This window comes from Odocoileus virginianus, chromosome 9 (genome assembly GCF_023699985.2).
Source record: "Odocoileus virginianus isolate 20LAN1187 ecotype Illinois chromosome 9, Ovbor_1.2, whole genome shotgun sequence".
NCBI lineage: Eukaryota > Metazoa > Chordata > Mammalia > Artiodactyla > Cervidae > Odocoileus > Odocoileus virginianus.
The window spans coordinates 74,800,777-74,827,932 of NC_069682.1; the positions used below are offsets into that span (position 1 = coordinate 74,800,777).

General features: G+C 41.2%; 1 long non-coding RNA gene across 4 annotated transcripts in view; it reads left to right on the forward strand.

The window, feature by feature from the left end:
- The window catches only part of LOC110145520 (uncharacterized), an 89,300-nt gene extending 68,708 nt beyond the window's left edge, over positions 1 to 20,592 (forward strand). For all 4 annotated transcript variants that reach the window (XR_011489293.1, XR_011489295.1, XR_011489294.1 and 1 more), the window contains 3 exons: positions 15,299 to 15,463; positions 16,939 to 17,184; positions 17,585 to 20,592. This is a non-coding gene — a long non-coding RNA (uncharacterized lncRNA). The remainder of the gene's footprint in view (positions 1 to 15,298; positions 15,464 to 16,938; positions 17,185 to 17,584) is intronic.
- Positions 20,593 to 27,156: the final 6,564 nt, after the last annotated feature.

Below are 27,156 nucleotides of genomic sequence, written 5' to 3' on the forward strand. Positions count from 1 at the left end.
AACTCTCTTTTCCTGCTTTCTAAACATTCTTCAAGTCTCAGCTTGAGTGTCCCCTCTTCCAGGAAGCCTGCTCAGACTTCCAGGATGAATAAGCACTCCCTTACCTTCATTCCACATCTTCTGGGAGGTGCAGAGTGTGGGGTGGACTTCTGCCTAGCACTTATTCTGCACACTGTGACTGTCTATTTAGGTTTCTGTTCCCCCTCAGGATTCTGGGAGCTCCTTGAGGGCAGATCTGTATCCCCAGAACTTAAGATCTTCCAAAGTACGTATTAGGTGATTATCTGCATTGATCTTTAAACCCAAAGTTGAAAACATGAATCAAACCCATCCTCCACTAGGGAAGGAGAGGGTGAGATGATTTGAGAGAGCAGCATTGACGCATACTCGTTACCATACGTGACATTGGCCACCAGTGGGACTTTGCTGTATGATGGAGGGAACCCAAAGCTGGTGCTCTGTGACGACCTAGAGGGACGGGATTGGGAGGGAGGGGTGCTCATGAGGGAGGGGACACACGTCTACCCATGGCTGGTTCATGTTGGTGTATGGCAAAAACCGTCACAATACTGTAAAGTAATTACCCTCCAATCAAAAAAAAGAATCCCACACAATGCAAGTGAAAGTAAGTCAAAACACTGAGCAGGTTTATTTTTTAAAACAGCTGATGTGAAGAGCTCAGAGAAACATCAAAAGCCATTTTCTCAACAACATGCAACTCTTCAAGCCAGAAAATTTAATTTTAGGTAGAATGAAGCAGGGATGGATTGAGAACCATCAGAATAATTTGAATATAGAATATTTCACTTCAGGGGATGGAGAAAACAGGGAACAGACTCCAGAGTATAAAGTGTCTGGTATGTACTGAAGTCAAGGATGCAGAACACTGGGGACTTTATAAGGCACAAGGGTGTGCATTCTTAGTAATATGCATGTGTCTGAATGAATATTAGAAAGACATCTGATTTTCCTAGTTAAGTTCATACTATCATAATTTTCCTGATTCAGTGCTTTAAGGAGCAAAAAGTGAATCTTGTCAAAGAAAAACTGTAAGAAAAATAGTCCGTGTCGTCTTTAGGTGGCTGGTATATTCATAATTGATGCTGGGAAAACATTATTTTAAGGACCTGGACCAGTGATTGAGAAACCAGTTCTCTAGCTTTTTGGATGAAGAGCTTGTACTCTGGTCCTTGCTTGGGAGAGCTGCTCAGCTGACAACGGTCATCCTTCATGTTTGAATGTTTGTGAAGTTTGTGACGTGGCCACCTCTGCAGAGCTGACTGGATCAAGGGTGTGCTCCTGACTTAAGCTGGGCCAATCAGATTCTCCTTAGAAGTTTAGGGATCCAGGGAGACCCAGTGAGGTTCTGAGTATGGTTTGGACTAAGAAGGTGGCTGCTTTGGAGTTGCTGTATTTTGCTATGGGATGGACAGGCTGGGAGGAAAAATAATAGGAACACAGAGGAAAATAAAATGAGAAGAAGGTCCTGGTCACTCTTGTTTTCCAGGTTCCCGTCCCTTCCCTGCCTGGCTGCGTTCTCACCCTAGGGCTTTAGGAAAACCCTGGCAGCCTGATACCGAGCCTCCTGCCAGCCCATTTCACCTTCGGCACCGTAGTTACAGGCTTGTTGGAATTATTACTGTTCTTTGTAACAAAGATCTTCTATCAGTGAATATCGAGCAGGTTATTCACTTTCTATGGGCTGCAGTCGCTTCACCTGTAAAATGGGAGAAACTGGTGAGTATTTTCCAAAATGCAGGATATGAATCACTGGAAAATGATGAGATCTTAGGTGTCATTTAGAGCCAATATCGAATAATATTGAATGACATAGTGATTCTTTTTCTAGTTGTCCTCCAATCCCCCTGACTATATGTCAAGAAGGAAGTCAGTTTGATTCTAGGATGTTTTTAGTACTTTTCTAATGTCTATTAGTCCCTCTTTTTAATGAAGAGAAAGAAGACATCAGATTGGAGCCTTCAAAGGCTGTAGTATCCAGCCAGAAAATGCTATCATTTTTTTTTCCTTGAGTTTATTTTTTAATGTTATTATTTATCATTATAACTCTTGTTTTAATCCTGGTTTTTCATTCATGGTAGTGAGACAAAACTTCCTTTAAAAATAACTAAAAAGTGGAGTAAAAAGAACAGCTCTTCAGTGCAACAGGATGATAATTATAAATGTAGAATGATGGAAATAGAAAATCACATTTTGGCAGAACACCACAGTAATAATTATTGCAGGCAAATGTCATCAGTGGACACTAAAATTAGTGGGCAAAAATAAGAGAAGCAAGAAATTTGCATTGTCAGAGTCTCCCCACATGACGTTTATTAGGTACAAAGGAGAAGAAAGTAACTTGACAGTGGGGAAACTACAAATGCTGCCTTGTACTTAGAGATCAAAGTTAATAGCATGTTACGTACCTCGTGATACAATGCATTGAGAAGGACACGATGCCATCTTCTCAAAAACGCGGAACTGAGAGAAACCTAAACTGAGGAAGGCTTTACAAAATAACCTACTGGTTGATGTTCTTCTAACATGTGAGGGTCATGAAAGAAAGAAAGTGAGATGCTTTCACATTGGAGGGAACTAGAGACCATGACAATTACATGGAATATGTAATCCTGTGTTAGATCTTGGACCAAGATGGGCAGATGTTGGGGGGGAGGACATGATGATATTTGAAAGAGACCTATGCATTATTTAATAGTATTCTATCAATATTAATTTTCTGCTTTTTGTAATTCAACTATAGTTGTGTAAAATGGAAGCATTTGGGGAAACTGGGTAAAGGGTACAGGTATACTATTTTTGCAACTTCTTTTCCTTAAGTCTGAAACGACTTCAGCATTTCAGAAAATGTTGGAAATCCAAAACTCTAGAATTATACTTTCTCTAGATCAGTCATTCTCAAGTAGGAACAAATTTGTACCCAAGGGGTCATTTGGCAACATCTGGAGACAATTTTGGTTGTCACCATTAGGGAAGGATGTTAACTGTCATCCGGTAGGTAGAGGTCAGGGATGCTGTTAAGTATCCTACAATTCACAGGACAGGTGCTTACAGAAAAAATTTATCAGGTCCAAATGTCATTAATTCTGAGCTTTATGAACCCTGTTCTAGAATGACCCCGTTTTACAGTGACATATAAAGACAGGAGCGCTCAGAGAAGTGGCACTATGGGAGGTGTGTGAGCATCACTGTGCGGTTGGCGTGCACGCGTCTGGGTCTCCTTAGAATCTGAGCTCTGTGTTTCTTCTTGGGTGCAGCGCTTTGGATTCTGCAAGTTCAGGAGCAGTGCCGTTCAAGGTCAGAGGTGTCAGGTGGGAAGTTTTGTGACCGCACACTGGGAGGGGTCATCGTTAGTAAACTTTTCTTTCGTTTCCCGGTCCAAAATGAGCACATCAATCTGACCGTTTCTAATGAGATGCATGTTGATACGGTGTGGACGACTCTTGCTGCCAGCCACTGCCTGGTGGGCTTAGCGAAAGAAACGATCCTTCATTAATTAACCTTCACTTCCTATGTAGATTCACTCATTGAGATGCAGGTAATTAGACCAAGGTCATTTCAAGGACTGACACGGAAAAAAGCAGCAGTTGGGAGGTGGTGGAGTTTTTCGGGTAGAGGACTTGGAATTCTATTTTTATCTTTGTGCAGAATTGTGGAATCCTCTCCTCTTGACTTTTAAATAATCTAACCTTTTTTTTTTTTGTGGAGTTCACTTAAGTGAAGTCTTAAGTTCACCTCAAAGCTATATCTCAAGAGTTTTTAAAGATTTAGGTTAGTAGTACCTCTTGCTGGTTTAGAAATAAATATTAAGGTAAAGATTTAATTTTCAGGGGTGTTACAAACCGTGTAAAGGAAAGGTAGCAGAATTATGCTGAAGAGAAAACACACTTTCATGGAGTGCAGTTGCTCCTGCCTCTTCATTTGAGTTACACATTTTGTGATTTTTTTAAAAGAATTGCTTATAGTATTTGACCTATATAGTACATTATAGTGGTTAGAAGAGTGGATTTTGAGTTAGGTAAGTGGAAGTGTGTACTGTAGTTCTAGGTAAGTGTAGATTCATGATGTAGTTCTTCCCTTAATTTTGACTTTTGGAAATTTATTTCACTTATCTAACCTTTGTTTCCGCATCTGCAAAATGGGTTTGATGCTGGTTAGAGCCAACCTACTCCCAGTATTGTTGACAGGATTCAGTGAAATAGGGCCAGTGCAATAGCCAGCAGTGCATTCTTGGGGTGTTCATGTAGATGACAGCTCTCGCTAAGCAGTGCTTGGCTATCTTGTCTTGGGGTGTTCATGTAGATGGCAGCTCTCTCTAAGCAGTGCTTGTCGCATTCCAGGGCTTTACTTGGACCAGCTCATTTAAGCCTCCCATCAGCCTTCTGAGTCAGGTGGTAGTATTGTGCCTGCTTTATAGACGAGAAAGCTGGGATAGAGAGGTCGAGTGCTTTGCCCTAGCTGACAAAGCCACACGTAGCAGAGCTGGGGTTTGAACCCAGGCAGTCTGGCTCTAGAGTTTGCCTTCTTACCGCGAACTGAACCGTCTTAGTAAATGGTGGGTTTTGTTATCAATCTCATTCCCGGCCATGCCTAACAATATATTGATAAAGGGAACCCACTCAGGATTACTTTCTTCTTGGGAATAAAGGTAGTTCTTGAGGGTGCAGGCCTAGTGAACTCTTTCATGCCAACAAAGCGAAATCACAAATGCCAAGAAAATCCCATTTTTATTTTATAAAAATATCTAGTTGCCGTTGAGAAGCATCGCCACCTGGTGGTAGGCTGAATCATGGCAAGACCACATTGCTGAGACACATATGAAATCTACTGTGGATTCCCTTTTCTGTTCTGGCTCCTAAAATTCACTTAAAAAAAGCTGTTTGCCATGTCATAGCTTCAAAGCCACTGCAGATTCTGACATCAATGTATTTGGAATTGAGGTGTTATATTTAAAGTTTCAATATTATAATGGAAACCAATGATGTTCAGGCATATTCATGCCTCTTAAAGTAGATGATAAAAATTTCTCAGCTTGCCTTGCTAAACACTTTATTTTTAGTTTTAATGATGTAATGCTTAATTTGTAAGACACATACAGCATCAGAAGTAGGGCCATTCAGTATATCTAATATTGCCCACAGTTATTAAAGTCAGTTTTTATCTGTCTAAACAGGTCATAAAAAAAGTAAAATCTGAAATAAAGGACTCTCTCTTTAGGATTATATTTAATACATGTTCAAAATTCTGATTAGAAATGAGTGCAAGCCATGAACGAGAGGCAATAACTTAAAAGACAGAAAAAAGTTTTAGCCTGACTGGCATTTGTGTTCTAGTCAAGGTTGGTCAACCTTTAAATGATGCAGTGTTTTTCATTAACTTACACCAAGACCGTGGCAAATTGAAATTTCTCCCCACACACCCAGATCATACCTAGCTGTTTGCTAAACCTACAGGCTCATTTCTGTCCCCTGACTACTCCCAACTATATGTAAGCTGAGGGAATTAATCTTTATATACTACACTTTTGTTTCTTTTATTTTTTCTGTTATTCTTACTTCTTTCTCTAATTCTTGCATTTTGTGACATCACAGGGTACAAACACAGCTGAAGGTTAGAAGTGTGAATAAATCCTTTGGCTCTTGTAACATAAATGTAAATTCCTTGCCTTATGGGAGAAGTGATATTTTATCCTTCTAAAAATTATTTTATTAATTTGAACATTAATAAGAGTTAATAAATTAATAAATTAATTAACTGTTTTGTAATAGGTAAGGTCATGGAGACATATTTAAAAGCCACTGTTTTCTTCATCATCAATGCTGTGAGATCATCTGTGTATAAAGCTTGACAGTTCTGGGTCTGTTTGTGTCTGGGCTCATACAAATATACACAAGTTTATATACACATGCGTGACTTCTCTGTGCCTTAGTTTCATTATCTGTAAAGCAGGGGATAGATCGATCTCCAGTTTCTTTTCCATAATTCTGGGCCTCAAAACTTCTGAAAATAAAAAGATTTTCATCATTCATTTGGAAGCAAAATCTGCCCTATGTTGATATGAGGCTATTTATGGTCATTATTTATACCATTTAGCATGAGTGTTCAAATGTTTTGATGCAGAAACACCAAGTTTTTAAAGTTAAAAAGTGTTGTCCAAGACCCCTCTGCTGCTGTTAGGTAATGCATGATTGTGCTTCTGGGGGAGGCAGCCTCCAAGAGGGTCCGTGGTCTCTGGGCTCATGGTGATCATGCCCTTGTGTAGGCTGGACTTGATGGACTTGCTTCTAACACGTGGCATTAGCAGAGGTGATGGACGGCCACTTCTGAGATTAGATTAGGTGGGATGCCACTTCCCTTTAGGGTGCTCTTTCTCATTCTCTCTTGGATTCAATGGGAAGCAGATCTCCTTTGCCTAGATTGTAGAGTTTTTAGGGTAAACACATGAGATAATACTTGTAAAATACTTAGAATCATGCCTCGTTGAAGTGGTCAGTAATAAATATTAGTTATCATTACTCTTCCCTAAATTTTTTCCTACTTATTTTTTAAGTGAGATTAAATCACTGTTTCAGCTACTGATTGCTATCATTCCTTTTACAGGCATGTTAGTTGCAGCTTGCCTTTTGTCTTTCTCCCCCCCCCCCCCCCAATTTAACAGTGTTTTACATAGAGTGTTCCAGGTCAAGATATATAGATTTAAGTCATTTAAAAAAAATCAATCAAATTCTCAACTGATCAATATTTGCACGGTTTCTAGGTCCTTTTTTTTGGGTTGTTGCTACAGGCAATGCCTCAAAAAGCATCTTGAGAATGTTTTCAACTCAGCTGAGTAGAGAGAATCCAGTTCTTAAAAAAATTAAGTTTATAGGAAATAATTTACGTACAGTAAAATTCAGTTCTTTTCATGTTCAGTTCTACATGTTTTGACAAATGTATACAGTTGTGTAACTACCACTGTAATCAAGCTGTGCAACAATTCTACCATTCCCCAAACAAATTCGATTTTGCCTAATATCTTTTGTTTAAAAAAGTAGCACTAAAAAATAATATCAGTGCAACATTTATGCTCTAACCATGTAGACTACCCTCCCCCACCCTAACATTAAAAGAAAGATCCTGCCAAATTGGAATGGCTCTTCAATTACTCTCAAGTTTTTAAACCTTTGCCAAAAGTGTTTGAGCTTAATTAAGTTAAAATATTTCAAAGGGAGCCCAGTTGTAATAATTTGTTTATAATACAAGCTTCCCTTTGATCATGGATGTTCACTTTTATAGAAACCCTGTTATCATTCTTGGGATAAGGGATAAAGTAAATTAACTTTGTGTTGGAAAAAATACAGGAAATTAAAGAAGTACCTGAGGTGAACTGCCTTATTAATAACAGAAAGATGTGACTTTACAGAGCCAGTGGGTCAGTGGAGTAGAAACAGAGTCTGTGGGGGAATAGTGTGACTTACTTAGATATTATGGAGACAGTTTATTAAAAAGATCGCTTTAAAAAAATGTGCTTCATATCTCTCTTTCTGGTCTCAGTGTGAACCCTCCTAGTTCCTGCAAAAAGACAAACGTTGCCTTAAGAAAGTGAATTTAGTAAACAGTGGTGCAGTGCTCTCTCTTAATTTGGCTGGAAGGAACAGGCAAGGATTTTACAGCTGTGCTGATGGGCATCGCATGCCAGAGGAGATTCAGGGCCACTTTTCCAACTTTTCCTTTCAAAAGATCCTTATTTGCTTTGAAGAGTAGGCACATATTTAATCTAGTTGTGTTTAAAAGTCTGAGTTTCAGGCTCTCCCTGTCCTTCCTGCCAGTTTCTCCCTCTGGGGGGCTTAATTTTGTTTTCTTTTTGACAAATCATGAGCATTAAAAAAGATGGCTATATTACCATTAACTAAAGAATAGTTGGAATGCTCAGAGCATTCTGGGCTGGAGCGAGCAAGGATTTGCATTACAATATCAGCAAGGAGGTATTTTAGAGAAAGCAGATTTTTTTTTTTTTTAACTTTTACTAGAGAGCTTGGGCTTCTCTGGTGGCTCAGTGAAAATTCAGCCTGTGATGCAGGAGACCTGGGTTCAATTCCAGGGTCGGGAAGACCCCCTGGAGAAGGGAATGGCTACCCATTCTAGTATTCTTGCCTGGAGAATTCCATGGACAGAGGAGCCTGATTGGCTGCAGTCCACGGGACTGCAGAGTTGGATGCAGCCGAGCGACTAACACTAACTCCACCACTTAAAAGCTGTGAGCTCATCAGAATTTTCCTTATCCTCTCTATTACTTGGTTTTCACATATATAAAATGAGATTCATTTATTCTTCATAGGAATATTGGAAATATCAAGAGAATTAAGATGAGGAAAGACTTCAAAAACCAAAAAGCACTGCGAGCACCATGTAGATGGTAGAAGAAACATTTATGGAATTTTTTTTTAAACTTAACGTTTGTGGAATTGGAGTCCTGGGACTTGGGTTAGATCTGGGGTCTGTCCCTCGCCTTCTATTTAACCTCCCCAAGTCTCATATTCTTTACAGATGAAATGGGGATAATACAATCTCATTAGATTATTGAGACTTTATTGGAGTTGAAAGTGAAAGTCACTCAGTCGTGTCTGACTCTTTGTGACCCTGTGGACTTTACAGTCCGTGGAATTCTCCAGACCAGAATACTGGAGTGGGAAGCCTTTCCCTTCTCTAGGGGATCATCCCAAACCAGGAATCAAACCGGGGTCTCCTGCTTTGCAGGCAGATTCTTTACCAACGAAGCTAGCAGGGAAGCCCTTATTGGAGTTAATGTATGGTAAGGTGCTCTATAAATTCTAAAGCAGGAGTTAGAAAACTTCTCCTGAAAGGGTCAGATAGTAAGTGTTTGAAACTTTGCAGGTTTTATTTTCTCTGTTGCAACAACTCAGTTTGGCCTTTGTAGCACAAAGCAGCCATAGAAACTACGTAAATGAGTGTGGCTGTCTTCCAGTAAAACTTGACGGAACCAAGTGGAGGGCCACATGTAGCTCACTGGCCATTGTTTGCCAGTTCCTGTTCTAAAGCACATGATGTGGCTCTGTTGAGCTCAAATAATGCGTTGGAAGTGGTAGATAACTACCATTCGTTTATGTAGCCCCTCAGATTGCTATAGGGGAATGAGGTGGGTTTATAGGTTAGTAAAATGTGATCACAGAGGGGAAGATGAACTACTCAGTAAATGGTGTGGGGGCTTTGAAGGAAAAGTTTAATTGGAGCCACATCTCCAATTATAAATTGCAAATGATTAAACATTTAAATGTAAAAAAAAACCACACACAAAGCTCTGGAAGGTATCCCGAGATAATTGCTTTGTGAACTTGGGCTAGAGGCAGAGCTTCTAAATCCAGAACCCCCCCAAAAAAGATGGATAAATTAAGGATATTACTAAATATGCATTATCAAAAATTCTAAGATAGAATGGCAACAAGTTCCTATTATATAGCACAGGGAACTATGTTCAATATTCCATAATAAACTATAATGAAAATATATGAAAAAGAATATATATATAGTTGTTTATATGTGCGCACCTATGTATATGTGCAACTATATGTATATATACAACTATATATATGTATATATATATACAACTGAATCACTTTGCTATATACCAGAAACTAACACAGTATTGTAAACCAAATATACTTCAATTAAAAAAAAAAGAAAAAAATCCAAAGGCAAGGTAAAATGGTGAATATTTCAACTTAGAACACAGGCCAAAAGCTAACCTCCTAATATATGAAAAGCTTCTAGAAATTGAATAAGAAAATGACCAATGACCTAATAGGAAAATGGTTAAAAGATATGAACAGTCTGTTGACAGAAAAAAATAATGTGATAAAGGGAGAGCTGAGAGAACAGAAGCTAGCAGAAGTCTCAACACTGTGAAGCCCCCAAATTACTTGACTCTGGAAGTACCATGTCCCCATTTACTGCTGTGAGATAAAAATGTGCATTGTTTGAGCAATTGCGAAAAGCATCCTATTGATATAGAAATTGATGGCCTGGAATCTCTTTCCCTAATAGTAGGAAGTTAGGTAAAGTCTTCTTAAATTTAGATTCCAACCGACTTCCAGAGAGAAAGAAGTAGACAGTCTGGAATTTGCTGAGTTTAAATCCTAAAACGACAGTTTTAGGATTTGTCCCTAGTTTGAGTGAATTTTCTTGGAAGGAATGCATTGATTATCTATTGTTGCATAGCAAATGACTCAAAAAGTTCATGGCTTAAGATGGAGCAGAACACATCTATTATCTCTCTCAGTTTCTGAAAGTCAGGAATTGAGCTGTGGTTTAACTGAATGGTTCTGGCTCAGAGATTGTCATGAAATTATAGTCAAAACGTTAGCCATGGCTGCAGTCACCTGAAATGTGGCTGGGGCTGAGGGAGCTACTTCCGTGCTGGCTCACTCACGTGGCTGCTGGCTGGGCGCCTCAGGTTCTCAGACACGGAGCCTCCCTTTTCCCCACCCCTTGCCCCCTGAACACACACCCAGGGGCTACTTGAGTCTCCTCCCAGCAAGGCGTGTGGTTTCCCACAGAGCAAGCATTCCAAGAGAACAAAGCAGAAACTGCAGTGTGTTTCAGAGTCTTGTCCCAAAAGTCACATACCTTCATTTCCACAGGATCTTTCAGGTCAGCCAGGTCAACACGGTTCTGTCTGAGGAGACCACACAAGGAGGCAAGGCCCACTGGCAGCCATCTTGGCAGCTGGTTACCACAGGGGGCCAGATTTAGTTTTTCTCAGTGCTGTGAGTTAAGCTCAGTTATAGGAAAGTAAAGAAAATTATAGGTATATCTTTGACTGTAAAATCTGTACAATGAATTTCTTTCAATAGGTTTGTGTTAGGAAGTAGGTCACAGATAGGAAGTGAGTATATCTTCTAATGAGATTCTACTGTGAAATTTCTCCAAGTTGTTGTGATTGGATTCATATGTCTTGCTAGGTAAGCAGGGATAAGCTTTGCATCGTGTTTATATTTATCTGGTGATTGTTTTGTCAGGTTTTCTCACTATCTTATACTGTGGACCTTAGAATTCATAAGCAAAACCAGAAGTCCCCTCTCCCCCACTCACAGTTTCTGGCATCATCGCCACAAATAAATGAATGATCAGTTAACTCCTGAAATCCCCACTTTAGGGAGCAGGGTCCAGGTAGTTTATCTGGAGAAATTTTCACCACAGGTGGTACTGCCTCTTACTGCGGTTGTAGAAAATCTCAATGACGCTCTTGTGAATCATCTAGATTTAAACATCAAACATCATAGTGAACTCACTGGAAAGAATTAATTGCAAAATATGCCCCCAAGTAGCTCAATAAATGAACTTGCTATATGGGATGATAGGTGTTAAACCAATTATATTGTAGAGAGCATCTGTCAAAAATAATCATTTTTGTTTTTAGGGTAGTGAATATTAAGACATTTCTAAAAGTAGTTAAACAGCAGGATCAATAGTCTATTTAGATGGGTTCTAAATTGTGTCAAGAAAACTATCATCAAAGAATTAGAGGACCCTTCTCCCCACTTGTGCTGTAGCATCTGTCCATTCCTTCAACAAATAATTCTGAAGGACCCACTATTAGGTGTTTCACACAGGAGTATGCAGATAGACAACTCTCAAATGTCTTTACATAACTAAAATAAAGAGGAAAACATTTATTTTAAAATAAATCTTTAAAATAAAATAAAAAACTTTGATTCTTCATGAGATCATTTCTGACAATCCTGTTTATTGATTTTTAGGATAATGCATACATATATCTCCATATACATAAACACATAAGTATTTGTAGAGTAGTATTTCTTTGTGTTATTATGAGCAGGTATTCAGTCAGTTCAGTCACTACGTCGTGGCCGACTCTTTGCGACCCCATGAACTCACTCAGCATGTCAGCCCTCCCTGCCCATCACCAACTCCCGGAGTTGACTCAAACCCATATTCGTTGAGTCGGTGATGCCATCCAGCCATCTCATCCTCTGTCGTCCTCTTCTCCTCCTGCCCTCAATCCCTCCCAGCCTCAGGGTCTTTTCCAGTAAGTCAGCTGTTCACATGAGGTGGCCAAAGTATTGGAGTTTCAGCGTCAGCATCAGTCCTTCCAGTGAACACCCAGGACTGACCTCCTTTAGGATGGACTGGTTGGATCTGCTTGCAGTTCAAGGGACTCTCAAGGGTCTTCTCCAACACCACAGTTCACCATCAATTGAGCACCATCAATTCTTTGGTGCTCAGCTTTCTTTATAGTCCCAACTCTCACATCCATACATGACCACTGGAAAAACCATAGCCTTGACTAGACAGACCTTTGTTGACAAAGTAAAGTCTCTGCTTTTTAATATGCTGTCTAGGTTGGTCATAAATTTCCTTCGGAGTAAGCGTCTTTTAATTTCATGGCTGCAGTCACCATCTGCAGTGATTTTGGAGCCCAAAAAAATTAAGTCAGCCACTGTTTCCCCATCTATTTGCCATGATGTGAAATAGGAAAAGGAGTACGTCAAGGCTGTTTATTGTCACCCTGCTTATTTAACTTATATGCAGAGTACATCATGAGAAATGCTGGGCTGGAGGAAGCACAAGCTGAAATCAAGATTGCTGGGAGAAATACCAATAACCTCAGATATGCAGATGATACCACCCTTATGGCAGAAAGTGAAGAACTAAAGAGCCTCTTGATGAAAGTGGAAGAGTGAAAGAGGAGAGTGAAAAAGTTGGCTTAAAGCTCAACATTCAGAAAACTAAGATCATGGCATCTGGTCCCATCACTTCATGGCAAATAGATGGGGAAACAGTGGCTGACTTATTTTTCTGGGCTCCAAAATCACTGCAGATGGTGACTGCAGCCATGAAATTAAAAGATGCTTACTCCTTGGAAGGAAATTTATGACCAACATAGACAGCATATTAAAAAGCAGAGACATTACTTTGTCAACAAAGGTCCATCTAGTCAAAGCTATGGTTTTTCCAGTGGTCACGTATGGATGTGAGAGTTAGACCATAAAGAAAGCTGAGCACTGAAGAATTGATGCTTTTGAACTGTGGTGTTGGAGAAGACTCTTGAGAGTCCCTTGAACTGCAAGCAGATCCAACCAGTCCATCCTAAAGGAGGTCAGTCCTGGGTGTTCTTTGGAAGGACTGATGCTGACGCTGAAACTCCAATACTTCGGCCACCTGATGAGAAGAGCTGACTCATTTGAAAAGACCCTGATGCTGGGAGGGATTGAGGGCAGGAGGAGAAGGGGACAACAGAGGATGAGATGGTTGAATGGCTTCACTGACTGAATGGACGTGGGTTTGGCTGGACTCTGGGAGTTGGTGATGGGCAGGGAGGCCTGACACGCTGAGGTTCATGGGGTCGCAAAGAGTCATACACGACTGAGCGACTGAACTGAAACTGGTGGGACCAGATGCCATGATCATAGTTTTCTGAATGTTGAGCTCTAAGTCAACTTTTTCACTCTCCTCTTTCACTTTCATCAAGAGGCTCTTTAGTTCTTCTTCACTTTCTGCCATAAGGGTGGTGTCATCTGCATATCTGAGGTTATTGATATTTCTCCTGGCAATCTTGATTCCAGCTTGTGCTTCTTCCAGCCCAGCGTTTCTCATGATGTACTCTGCATATAAGTTAAATAAGCAGGGTGACAACCTACAGCCTTGACATACTCCTTTTCCTATTTGGAACCAGCCTGTTGTTCCATGTCCAGTTCTAACTGTTGCTTCCTGGCCTGCATACAGGTTTCTCAAGAGGCAGGTCACTTTCATGAAAATTAGAAAAAAATAGGGAAAATACAATATATACCCATGATATTGCCACATAGCCATTGTTAATATTTTATTTCAGTCCAAGTTTTTTCTCTTATTACAGAAATGCATAAAATTTAATGAAATTGGCATCAAACTAATTTTTTTAAATTTTTTAAGCTGTTTTGAAACTCTAGCAAATTATCCATGATAATTTTCCAATGTCATTAAATAGACTTAGAATATTTTAAATGTTCTCATTAACTAATTTTGTTGATTGTTGCCAGGTTCTTACCATTAGAAGTAATGTTGCAATAAACATTCTTATGAATAATCCTTGTGTGTGTTGGGCACACACACGTTTCTAGGAGTGGATATAAATATTTTAACATATTTTAAGAAAAGCGATACTTAATTATGGTTCCAATTTATGCTTCCACTAGTGGAGCATGAATACTTGTCTCACTATGGCACCCTTAACAGTAATAAATATCATCTTTTTTGTTCAGATTTGCTAATTTTTTTCACATTCTTTTATTTTGTAATTATTGACTACAGATAAGGTTGAGCTTTTTCATGTTTATTTGCCACATGTGTGTGTTTTTTTTTTTTTTTAATAAATTGTCTGCTCATGTTCTTTACTCATTTTTCAAAGGGGGCATTCTTTTTCTAGTTGATGATAAGGATGAATGCCCTTTATTAAGATTATAACCTTTATCACGATATTGCAATGCCATTTAATACCTGGAAGTTTGCCTTTTATTTTTGCTGATGATATTTTTGACATATACTACTGTAATTAGTTGAATCACACACAGTTATAAATTTTAAAATTAATATAAATTAAATTAAAAGTAAAAAAAAATCAACTGTTTTACTGAGTGGGTTTAACTTGAAACTGCCTTCTCTTCCCAGTTTCCTAAAATACATTAATTGGATGCATGCTAAGTTGCTCAACTGTGTCTGACTCTTTGTGACCCTGTGGACTGTAGCCCACCAGGCTCCTCTGTCCGTGGGATTTCCCAGGCAAGAATACTGGAGTGGGTTGCTATTTCCTTCTCCAGGGGATCTTCCCAACCCAGGGATCGAACATGTGTCTCCTGCATAACAGGCGGATTCTTTATCACTGAGCCACCTGAGAATCCCCATTGATTGGATCAGTGATTTAAATGTTGCCTAACTGTGCACTAAACTTATACATAGGCTCTAGCTGCCCATGGGCTGCCTATCCAGGTCCAGTAATAACCGTCACCTCGAATTATTCTTTGAGCTCACTTATTACTCTTCTATTAATATTTCAAGAACATATTATCTTTACTCATTGCCTTGTTTTTCTAGACTGATTTTATTGGGCTCAGAAATATGTTGACATTATGCTGAGAATGAGGGAATGGATGAGGAGGATGTATGTAGCTTGGAGCTGGAACTGAAAAAGGCTTAACCACTCCCTGGGTCTCAGTCTGTCTCTTGGCAGGACTGTTAGCCGCCTCTGCCTGTGGCTGCTCACTTACTAGGATTCACTTCCTGTCAGCTGGTATAGACGTCCTGCGTAAGGTCTCTCTTGATCTATGTTGGTTGAAAGAACTGATCGCAGCAGGAGATGAACCTTGGGTTCAGGAGAGATACCCAGGAAGGAAAAGGCATTACGTTGGACCAGGCTGATAGCCACGGAGAAGAGCACTGGGCCAGACTCAAGGTATGTTTTGAAGATTTGAGATATTTCTTGGAAAGATGTGCTGGGAGATAGGAAATGAAGGATTTAGAAAAGGGTTAAATCAAGATTAAAAAAAATCTTAAAAAATCTAAAGTAATGCCTATTCAGTGTAGAAAATCTGAAGATATAATAAAAGCATACAAAAACCTCATCCCATTAAAACGTGTTTTAGTATATTTCCTCTTAAGCTTTGATATATCGATGAAAATAAAATGAATGCTCTGACTCTTGGTCTGGATTGATTTAAACCAGATTTGGAGGGTGGATTTAGGATGACTTTGCATAAAATAAAGGCTGTGTACCACTTACAAAATTCATTTTTGAAGGACAGCTCAACAAAGCCAGTGGTCATGGTTTAGGAAAGTTGAAATGAACCATTGAGTGAGCATTGACTAAGAGAGATGTGTATTTATTAAGACCCCACGGGCAGAGAACATGGAAATATGGGTCCCTTGCTGAAGGTCTCAGTTACACATGCTCCTGTGCTCCATGTTGCTTATTTCGATTTCATTTTCTTACGTGGGTGACTTAATGGAATGCTCATAGGTGAAGAGAAGCAGAGATTTCTTCATTTAGTGTCATTGGTCTAACACTGTGTGTCGGTGTCTGTATTGCAATTTGCTTACATCTGTGTGTCAATAGCTATAAATCTTTTCCATTTTCATATCAAGTAGAGATAGTAGTTTGTGTGTGTGTGTGTGTATTTTGAAGCCTGCATTTTACATCAACGTTATATCACAAATGTTTTCTAATTATTGCTGGCACATTTTCAGAATTTATTCTGTAACTCATCAACTTACTGAACTTTTATTTCTAATTGTTTTTTCATTGATCCTCTTGAGTTTCCTAGAATATGGTCATATAATCAGCCAATACTTTTGTCTTATCTTTTCCAATAATTGTACTTAGAATTATCTTCTAGTCTAACTTTACTAGCTGAGTTTAAAGAAAGTTTAATAGTATTGGCAAGAAGAGAATCTTCTTTTATTTTTCTATCCCACTTCTGGTTTTAATAGGATGACTTTTAGGGTTTCTAAAGTATGATCTTGTCTGTTGATTTGAAACATTCCTCACGCTTCAGAGGTTCACTTTTATCTCAAGTTTGTTGAGTTTATTGTTACTGTTCATTCAGAAGTTAATTCTGAATTTTATCTAGTGTCTCTTCAGATTAAGATAATTGGGATTATATTTTTCTGGTTTATGTTTGTATTATAAATTTACTTTGAGCTCCAATAATAATGCTTTTAGGAAAACAATATTTTTTAAAAATATGTAACATTTATTTATAAAGTACTTCTTGACTATCTTATATGTTCTGATCCTGTGGTGAATATGTTTGGAATATAATAGAGAACAAAGAAATGGTTCTTTCTCTAATGAATTTAATAATCTAGTGGGGAAGACAGAAAATAAAGGGTGTTTTTTGAAGTTTTCTGTTTTCTTGGATGTTATTTCAGGTGGCCAACATTCTTTTTAGAATAGAGCTCTAATTTTAAAATGGAAGACAGCAGGATGATAAGATGTAACACAGAGGATCTTGCTTTTAAAGAAAGTAGTTTTCAGAAAGAACTTGCTTTGTGATGGAAAAGACCAATTTAAACATAAATAAAAATATTTTCAGAGATACATTTATGACTCCAGGAAAGGCAAAACAACCCAAAGTTCAACTTCGCTGATGATCAAGGCTCGTTGATTATGACCAGGTTAGTGTTCTTGTTTTTATGTTTTGGCTAACTCAGTTTATAATTCTGTTAAGAGTAGGCATGTCTCCAGAAAAAGAGGTTTTAATATTTTTAATGCAAATGATTTCCTATTCAGAGATGACTCTCATTCCCAGACCCTAATATAATAGACATTGCTGGTTGTCTGGATATTACCTATATTCCCTTCCTTTGTACTAATAAAATTCTGATTTTCTTTGGAGAAGAAATATGCCCAACTAAAATACTTACATCCAAGACCTCCTTGAGGAGAGGGATGGCCAGTCCACCCAGTTTTATCTAGTGAGATATAGGCAGTTGGCTTTGCTGAGAGGCTTTGCAAAAAATTTTTTAAACCTGATTGTCAGATTCTTTATAAGCTCTCGCCCCATTCTCTTCCTAGAATACAGACATGATGTCTGGAGATTCAGGAGCCTTGGCGGCAAAACATTCATTCTAAGAACGAAGGAGCAAGATGTAGAAGCCTTGATTGTTGCTGATATACACATGCAGCTGAAGCATCTTAGAATTGTTTACCATTGAATTTCTGGTTACCTGAAAAAAAAAAAAATAGACCTATACATTATTTGAGTTTTTTGTTACTTGCAGCCAAACACTTTTCTAACCACAGGGCTCAAGTCAGACTTTTGTTAACAAAACTGGTCATATAGAAGCATCTATTTTCAAAGAATATGTCTATGAAACCTCTCTGTAAGATTTGGGAGAGTATGGGAAGACCTTGGGAGAGTGTCTGGAATAGAAGGAGCCCTCGGGATCCGCACCGTCATTCTAAAACAAAAACTCGCCTCTAGCATTTAGCACTTAGCTGCTTTTCAGCTGCTGGTCCCACGTGAAGGGGCCTCGAACTTAGTGCCTGGTGAACAGGCTTCTCTCGCTGATCACACAAGCAGCTCACCTGTAAGTCCTAATTACCTCAGTGCCAAAGGCTCATCCCATTTAGAAGGAATTTTTTTGTTTGCAGTTTAAATGATATAAATACTCAGTGAACTGTAGACACCTCCTGCTGCTTCTGGTTTTCATCTCGAAAAAGCAAGAGACTGTGTCCCATACGGCAGAATTAGAAGCTCATTTGTGTGAAAGGAGAAGCTCGCTCTTCAAAGTTGCCTATTATTAACTGTCATTTTATTATTGAACCCTGGGCTTTCCTCGTGGCTTAGTGGTGAAGAATCCGCATGCTGTGCAGGAGCTGAGGGTTCGATTCCTGGGTCAGGAAGACTCCCTGGAGAAGGAAACGGGAACCCACTCGATTATTCTTGCTTAGGAAATCCCCTGGACAGAGAAGACTGGTGGGCTACAGTCCGTGGGGTTGCATAGAGCCAGACGTGACTTAAACAACAACAAGGAACACAGATGACTTTAAAGGGTTGCCCTCAGTGGATGGATGGCAGCACCCTAGGTCTTGGCCTTGTGAATAGGGTCAAGATGAAACCATCATGAGAAGCAAAATTCAACAGCCTGTTTTAAAGAGAAAACAAAACAAAACAAAAAAATCGTGAATGATCACTGAGTCGGCTTCATAGACATTTTAACACTTGCTATTCATGGCCAGGGTTATGGAAACTAGGTCTCTTAATTGTACTTGCCCAAGATGAGGACAGATCTAAGTCTGCATAATCCTGGCTCTATGGCTGCTCCATGTGAATCAATAACATGCTCATGGGATACGGTTTGCACTGGCAAGACATTTCTTAGCTGAACATCTGTTTCAGCCAAATAAGGAAATTTCTTATCTACAAAATGTAACCATGACCCTGAGAATCTCTTTATCAATTCTTTATCTTTCTACAGGCACAGACAGGAAAATTTTTTAAGAGAAAGATGAGAGAGATCCAGATGTTCTCTCCCTAGAATAGTGTCTTATAAAAATGTGTTTAGATTACTAGCAAATCACAGTGCAACCAAAGGTCTCTCAACTCATCACAAGAGCCAGACCTTCAAGATGATACTGGAAATTTCTCAAGGCTGTTGGAAAGAACCGTGCACTGAAAATACATGTTTGCAAAGTAAGAGAGGGAACTCCTTTTATTGGGCAGATGCTCAAGTATAGACATTCTGCAAGATGTTTTCAGATATTTATCCACACAGCAGCGCTGTGAGGGAGGTACTGGGGTCTCTCTTTTCCGGATGGAGAAATGGAGGGTCAAGGTTACAGCTAGCACACAGCTGAGCCCGAGTCTGTGAGCAGGTGGGTGGATTGCAGGGTCTGCGTCCTTCCATTGAGCTGTGCTGGCTTAGTCTCATCGTAGGTGGCACAGCTTGGTTGGGGGTGTATGACGTGAACACATGCAATGTTAGAAAACAATACAAGACCAAGGACACAGAAATGCAGCCTGTGGTTAATCGGCAAGTGAGAGTTAGCATTTGTGAATTTGTCGTGAACCAGAGCAACCTGGGAAGCCCTGGCCTCTCTGTAGGACTTAGGTAGGTCCACATGAATTGTAGAGAGGCTGAAAGATGTGAATCTTGTAGGCGATAAGCCCAAGGTATCCTCATCACATTGCTAGTAGATTCATTTGACGATGGAAAGTTTTGATGGAGGCTTGAAGGTAGGTTTCAGTGGGCCGTGAATTTCAGACTGTTGTACATTTTAATGCAGGTCAGTTTCTTTCTGCCCTTCCCTCATTTCCTCCTCCCCCAATCCTCTCCCACCACCTTGGGGGGGGAGGGTCTCAACATTTACTGTCAGGGGTTATGAAGTTCTACGTGAAACTTAAGTTTTTATTTTCTAAATTGTAATGATAATTGGAAATTATTATGAGCATATGTGGAAAATCAGCCCTCTCACTGTATACTGCAAGTGGAGGATAAACAATGTTACCTCAGTTGAATGCATAAGGATCTCGCATTTGTTTGCATAGAGGAAATTCTGGTCATTTGAGTCTGCGCACAGCATCCAGTAGGATGGACAGGCCAGACTTCTACAGAGTGAGTGTCCTACCTGTGCGAGCGGATTTTGTTATGGAACTAATCAACTTGAAACCCTTCAGTATTGGACAGCGCAGCCGTTAACACCCAGGAAAGAAAGAATCTGCTTCTGAGACAGATGCTGTCGGTGCCTTGCCCATACCTGGCTGGCAGTCACTGTTCTGGCCTGTGCCCAGGTGTCCAGCTACAAACACTTCTGAGTCTTTGCCTAATGGCTTTCTCTTGGCAGGCCAGATGTGCGGAGATAATTTTGGGAGCAGCCGTCCACCAATGACAAACGGGAATTGGAGGATAAATATCCTAGTTGCCTCACTTCTCGGTGGGCCAGTTCTGAGGTTTCCATGGCAATGAGCTCCACACCTGTCTATCACGGCATGGTGTGTTGACCTTTCCTTCTCTATATCATGTACCCACATTGCTCACCAGTGACTAAGATCAGTTTTGAAATAAACCCCTGTATCTGAATCTTTGTCTCAGATTTGCTTCTAGGAAGCCAAGCCTGATCCTGATTGCAAAGCATGTGGAATAAATATTCATTTGATGAAGATTCCTGGAACAGCACGGTGCTAACCTTATCTTTGGGCTTTCCTGGTGGCTCAGCCATAAAGAATCCGCCTGCAATGCAGGGTTCAATCTCTGGGTCAGGAAGATCCACTGGAGAAGGAAATGGTAACCCACTCCAGTATTCTTGCCTAGGAAATCCCATGGACAGATGAGCCTGGCAGGATATAGTCAGTGTGGTCGCAGAGAGTTGGACATGACTTAGTGACTAAACAATAGCAGCAAACCTTATCTTTAAGGGAACAAAATAGTTCTGCAGAGTTATCAATATATGCCTGAATGCAATGGGCATGCAAGGGTTATTCTTGGGCAGATTTTGGTTCTGATGATCCTGAATTAGAAATAAAAAATTTCAGTGATTAATACAATTTTAGACAGTTTTCTTGTGAGAATCACTATTCGTTACATTAAGCATTATTCCTTACATTAGTGTTATTCAAACTGTAATATAGAAACAGATTAAGTATACAAACAAACCTGAGACTACATCCTTCTGCTATTAAACCAAATATCAGTGATTTTTGTTCCAGCAAAGTACCATCATCTGTCACATTAAATTAATGTTGGGAATTTAAATTTTATTGGTTTTGTAGTTGTGTTTGAATATAATTTGAAAATTTATTCTGGATTTATAGTTATATCAAAGCTGTCACTATAAAGAGTTTATAACTAGTTTTATGTTTATACATATTGAAAGTTAAATTATAATGAATTTCAAAAATTACCTCCAAGGTCCATGAGAATATCTATATTTTCCTTTATAAAGGAGATGACTTGAGCCTAAGTTAAAACTCTCGAGGTGATTGGGAGCCCTCAGAAGATTTTGATAATAAGGTGACCTTGTGAAAACGATGTTTCAAGACAAATTAACGGAAGATGAATTTAAGTAGACATCAGCAGTGCCTAGATTATAGTAGAGGCACAGTACTATTTTCTGAATAAATGGATTAGAGTAGAAATCTATTGCAGCAAACTAGACAGTACAAATACATATGTAAAATCTTGTGGTTTAGTTGCCAAGTCGTGTCTGACTCTTTGCGACCTCATGGGCTGTAAACTGCCGGGTTCCTCTGTCCATAGGATTTCCCAAGCAAGAATACTGGAGATGGATTCTATTTCCTTCTCCAGAGGATCTTCCCAACCCAGGGAATTGAATTTGCGTCTCCTGCACTGGCAGGCGGATCCCTTACCACTAAGCCACCAGGGAAGTCCATATACAACCTGTTGTTATTGTTCAGTTGCTAAGTCATGTCTGATTCTTTGTGACCTGGTGGACCGGAGCATGCCAGGCTTTCCTGTCCTTCACTAACTCCTGCAGTTTGCCCAAATTAATGTCCACTGAGTTGGTGATGCTATCTCACCCACTCATCCTCTGTCGCCCTCTTCTTCTTTTGCCTTCAATGTAGAACCTAGGCTGCTGCAGTGAGAACGTGGAGAGTTAAAAGAACTTCATGACTTTGGAAAAATGTTTTATTGGAATGTAGTCGGTTTACAGTGTTGCCTGCATTTCAGGGGGACAGCCATGTGAGTCGGCCGTTCATGCTCCTGACTCTGTGTACAGAATGTGCATTAGTTCCAGGTCTGCTAGAGCAGAGCCCCACAACAAGAGTTCATGAGCAAGTGATTTATTAAGGTTGTGCTCCCAGGTGACACCAGTGAAGGAGAGATTTCAGACAAAGTCCCCCGGGGTGAAACCCCCCAGAGTGAAACTGAGGTCTGACTGCACAGGGGAACCACGGAGCATAGCTCAGACCTCCACGTCGATCGCAGTTTGAGTCAAGGGAGCTGGGCTTTCACACCCCGACACCAGCCGGTCATCGCCGAGGGGCTGCTACCTTCCAGCGCTCCCAGCTTTCTGCGGTCAGACAGCGGTCTTCCAAGAGGGTGGAGAGGACAGCCTAGCAGCTGCAGCACCCAGGCTGGGGAACGATGCGCAGAGAGGGTCAGAGGGTGTCTGTGTGCAGGGCCGCAGTCCGTCACCACGAGTGAGGCATCACGGTGAGCGTGCTGACCTGTGAGGTGACAGTGGACATCACACGAAAAGGGGGACGGGGGACTTCCCTGGTGGTCCAGTGGCTCAGAATCTGCCTTGCAACGAAGGGGACTCCGATCCAACCCGGGTCAGGGAACTTAGGTCCCACAGCCACGGGGCAGCGAAGCCCGTGCACCAACTACTGAGCCTGTGCAGGCCAACCAGAGAGCCTGTGCAACGCAGGGAAGCCCCACGGGACCCAGCGAAGGTACTGTGCACCGCGACTAGGACCCAGGGCAGCCAGGTCAGTAAGCAAGCAGACAAACATTCAAAACAATACGAGGAAAGGACTCTGGGAGGGGTCCTGGGAAAGAGACAGTGAGTCATGATCAGTGGGCGTTTGGGAAGAACGAGACACTCAGAACCCCAGCCCCTCGCCCCCTGCTCTATTCCAAGCCATCATCACTTCTCAGCCGGGTCGCAGCCTCGCCAAGTCACTCTCCTTTGCCCAAGTAGGCCACGTATGCACTTACGCCTCTGCGCCACTTTGTTCCCTGGCTGAGAGGTGCCCTTCTCGCCCTTCACCGTCCTTCAGCACCCATTTCACCTGTTACCCGTTCTGTGCAGCCCCTGCCAGCGTCAGTCAGTGCCTGCTCTGTCTCCCCACAGTCCTCGGGGCTCACGGCTAGCAGAGCTCGCCGGGGTCCACACTGCTTGCCTATTCACTCTGTCTCTTTGGGCGAGTGGAACTACATCTTATTCTTCTTGTGTCTGCTGTGCCTACCAGGGGTCAGGACACTGCTTTCACCTGTGTTCTTCAGACCTCATTAGCTGTGACCCACAGGAAGAAACGCATTTTATACCATGACCTACTCTATACGTCCATAACACACATACACACAGAGTTGAAACAAAAGTTTCATGGAACAAAATTTACCATGACGGAATGCCACATACTCTGATATTTTGTATTCTCTTCTATTCATTATTCATATGTTCTGGCCAAAGCCCACCAAGCCAATTAACTTACTAATGACTCACGACTCTCAGTTTGCAAAACTCTGCTTAGCATAAGCTCAAGAACTGTTTGTTGATATGAATTGCAAAACATTGGCTTATTTTGAAGCAACTTCAGATATCATGTAATTTGATCCATAAATACCTTGGTATGCATTTCTTAAGCATAAAACTCGTTAGCTCTTCATACCTAAAAATACAGTATTTGTACCTAAAATGTATGGTAATTTCTTGGTATCAAGTATCCAGACAGAGTTCAATTCTCCCAATTGTCTCATAGTTTTTAAGAAATTCTGGGACATCCCTGGTGGCTAGGACTCTGTTCTGCGAATGCAGGGGTCCAGGTTTGATCCCTGGCCAGGGAACTAGATTCCACATGCTGCAAAAAAAGATTCCCCATGCTGCAACCAAGACCCAGTGCAGTCAAATACATACCTGTTAAAAAAATTGTATCGGATTCCTGTTTTTCTTACATTTCTTTTTATCTATTAGTCATTCCTCTCTCTTTCACCCTCATCACAACACTTAAGGTCTTTTATAACATGAGTTTGCTGTATTATTTGAGTATATTTAAATCTACTAGACAAGACAAGAAAGCAAATGGGTTGGATGAAACTCATAAGAAATTGTAAGCATTGATGGTAAGTAAGCTAGTGCTTATGAAATGTCGGTGATACTCTCAGGCTGTGTTAAGAGTGTAAGGAAGAGCTTGTGGAACAAAGGTGGAATTCAGGAGATATGCTAAATAACAGAGTAAACTGGTAATCATAAGAATGATACAGAAGAGATGGAATACTTGATGAAACAACCAAGAGCTTTACTTGTAGCCAGAAATGGATGGAGAGACCAAGTCATAGTGAGAGACCATGACATCTCTGGGCTGACAGCTGTGTCTTCCTTAAATCAGCCCCCCCTGGAGGCCCCCGGATGCTCCTGCTCTGTACGCCAGCCTAGAAGTGCAGATAAAGCCCATAGTGACTCAGCAGGCTGTTGACTAGAGACGCTGTGGACAGGTGTATTTGCCAGGATAGAGCAAGTATGTGTCATTGGTCCCAAGCATCTTCCATCTGTGGTCGCCTTGCTCAGAGCTCAGTTCTGGTCCTTGTAACCTCACTAGGGCGTTTGCAGAGGTTGATGCAGGAAGGAGATAAAGGATGCATCAGTGAGTGATTCCTGATCTCTGACTAAAAGTGGTGTGGTCTTTCTGCATGCTTGCATTTTTATCCTAAGTGTTACATCCCATTTATTTCCCTTTGCTTCTTTTTCTAAAAACCTAAATTTTTAAAAAAGACTTTCTTTTTCAAAGAAGTTTTAGTTTTGTAGCAAAATTGGGAGAAGTCATGGTGATTTCTCGTGTATTCCTTGTCATCATGCGTGCGGAGCATCCCCTATCATCACTATCACCCACCAGAGTGGTGCATTCATTACGACTGATGAGCCTGCCTTGACGCATAATTTTCACCCAGAGTCCATAGTTTATATTAGGGTTCACTCTTGGTGATGTACATTCTGTGGGCCTGGACAGACGTCTGATGGTGTGTATCCTTTGTTATGTTACGTATCAGTCGTATCAGTATGGTTTGGTAGGTTTTAGTTGCTAAGTCTGTCTGATTCTTGCAACCCCAGGGACTGTAGCCCACCAGGCTCCTCTGTCCATGGGACTCTCCGGGCAAGAACACTGGAGTGGGTGCCATCCCCTCCTCCGGGGGATCCTCCCAACTCAGGGACTGTAGCCCACCAGGCTCCTCCATCCATGGGACTCTCCGGGCAAGAAGACTGGAGTGGGTGCCATCCCCTCCTCCGGGGGATCCTCCCGACTCAGGGACTGTAGCCCACCAGGCTCCTCCATCCATGGGACTCTACGGGCAAGAAGACTGGAGTGGGTGCCATCCCCTCCTCCGGGGGTTCCTCCTGACTCAGGGGTGGAACCTGCATCTCCCGTGTCTCCTGTCCTGGCAGGCGGGTTCTTTACTGATTGAGCCACAGGGAAGTCTATATACAGCAGTGTATCAGTTTATATATTTTCATATATAAGAATCCTCCATGCTCCATCTATTCATCCTTCTTCACTGCCACCCTCACTTGTGAATGTGTGTTTTCAACTGATCTATTAAACTGTGATCCCAGCATCTTAATTTGCTCTGTGAACCTTTCTGTTCTGTGATGACTGGGTTAGCTCGCCTGACAATGTGCTTGGAGATTACCATGGCATTCAGGCAGTTTCCCACACATCTTTAATGCAAGCTGATTTTAAGATGCTGATTGTAATTCCTTTTTAACGCATCTAATGTGGATCCTGGTGGTTGCTGATCTAATTTCTTCATTATCCGCATCTCCACTTCTCTTCCGTAGAATCCTGGTTTTCTTTGGATATCCGCACCTTCCCCACTCAAGCAGTTGCCTTGGGGAGGCCAACCCCATTCCAGTTCCTCAGTAAACCTGACTGGTGCAAGGTTTTCCATTCAAATCCCGCCTGCCAGCAGGTGACTCAGGAATGCTCACTTGATGTAATTCCGGACAATGAACTCTGGGAAGTCTGCTGGGTTGTGGGTGGGGGAAGTTTCTGGAAAATGGCTCCCCAGTCCTATGGTAAGACACGCTTCACAGGATAGGAATCCTCTCTTATACCTCTACATATTAAGCCAGGAAGTGACACGCGGAATCACTGGATGCATCTTGTCGACAGCCCCACGCGTGTGCTGAGAAGCGAGAAGTGGACAGATTCTCCTCTGTTATCAGAGACATCACTGCACAGACTGGAGCCTCCCTGGACCCAACCCCACCTCTTCTCTCCTGTTGTTGAGTCTTCTTCATTCTTGGAACCACCTTGGGTCCAGGTTTTTATTTCTTGCACGTGAGAGCACATTTAACCAAAATACCTCCCCAAAGCTATGGTTTCAATGACTTAAGCTGGCCATTTCTTAATATATGATTATAGCCTGTCTGTACCGGATCTGGGAGTTTATTTTTTAAGGTAACTAGTTGAGTTTTAATTGGAGGATGATGGCTTAACGATGCTGTTAGTTTCTGCTGCACCACAGCGTGAACCAGCTGTGAGTATGTGTGCGTCCCTTTCCTCCTGAACCCCCCTTCCCCACACACCCCCATCCCACCCCCGGGTCAGCACGGAGAGCCGCGCTGCGCTCCCTGGGCCAGGCGGCATCTTCCCGCCAGCTGTCCGCTTTACACGTGGTCGTGTATCTGTGTCAATCATACTCTCTCAATTCGTCCCACCCTCTCCTTCATAGGAGTTTATTAAAACATGTATTCTGCGGGCCACTGTAAACATGCTAATTTGGAATTTTAGGGAGGCACTGGCACTCTTATACTCTGAAGGCATCAGACATTATAGCATGAACTTGATGAGCTTGTTAAAAAATTTATCTGAAACCTGCAGATAAAGCTCAGGATGACTCCATGTGCTCGCACCGTGACTGATCAGACTCATCCCGGAGTTAACTTAATACTGAGGAGAGTGC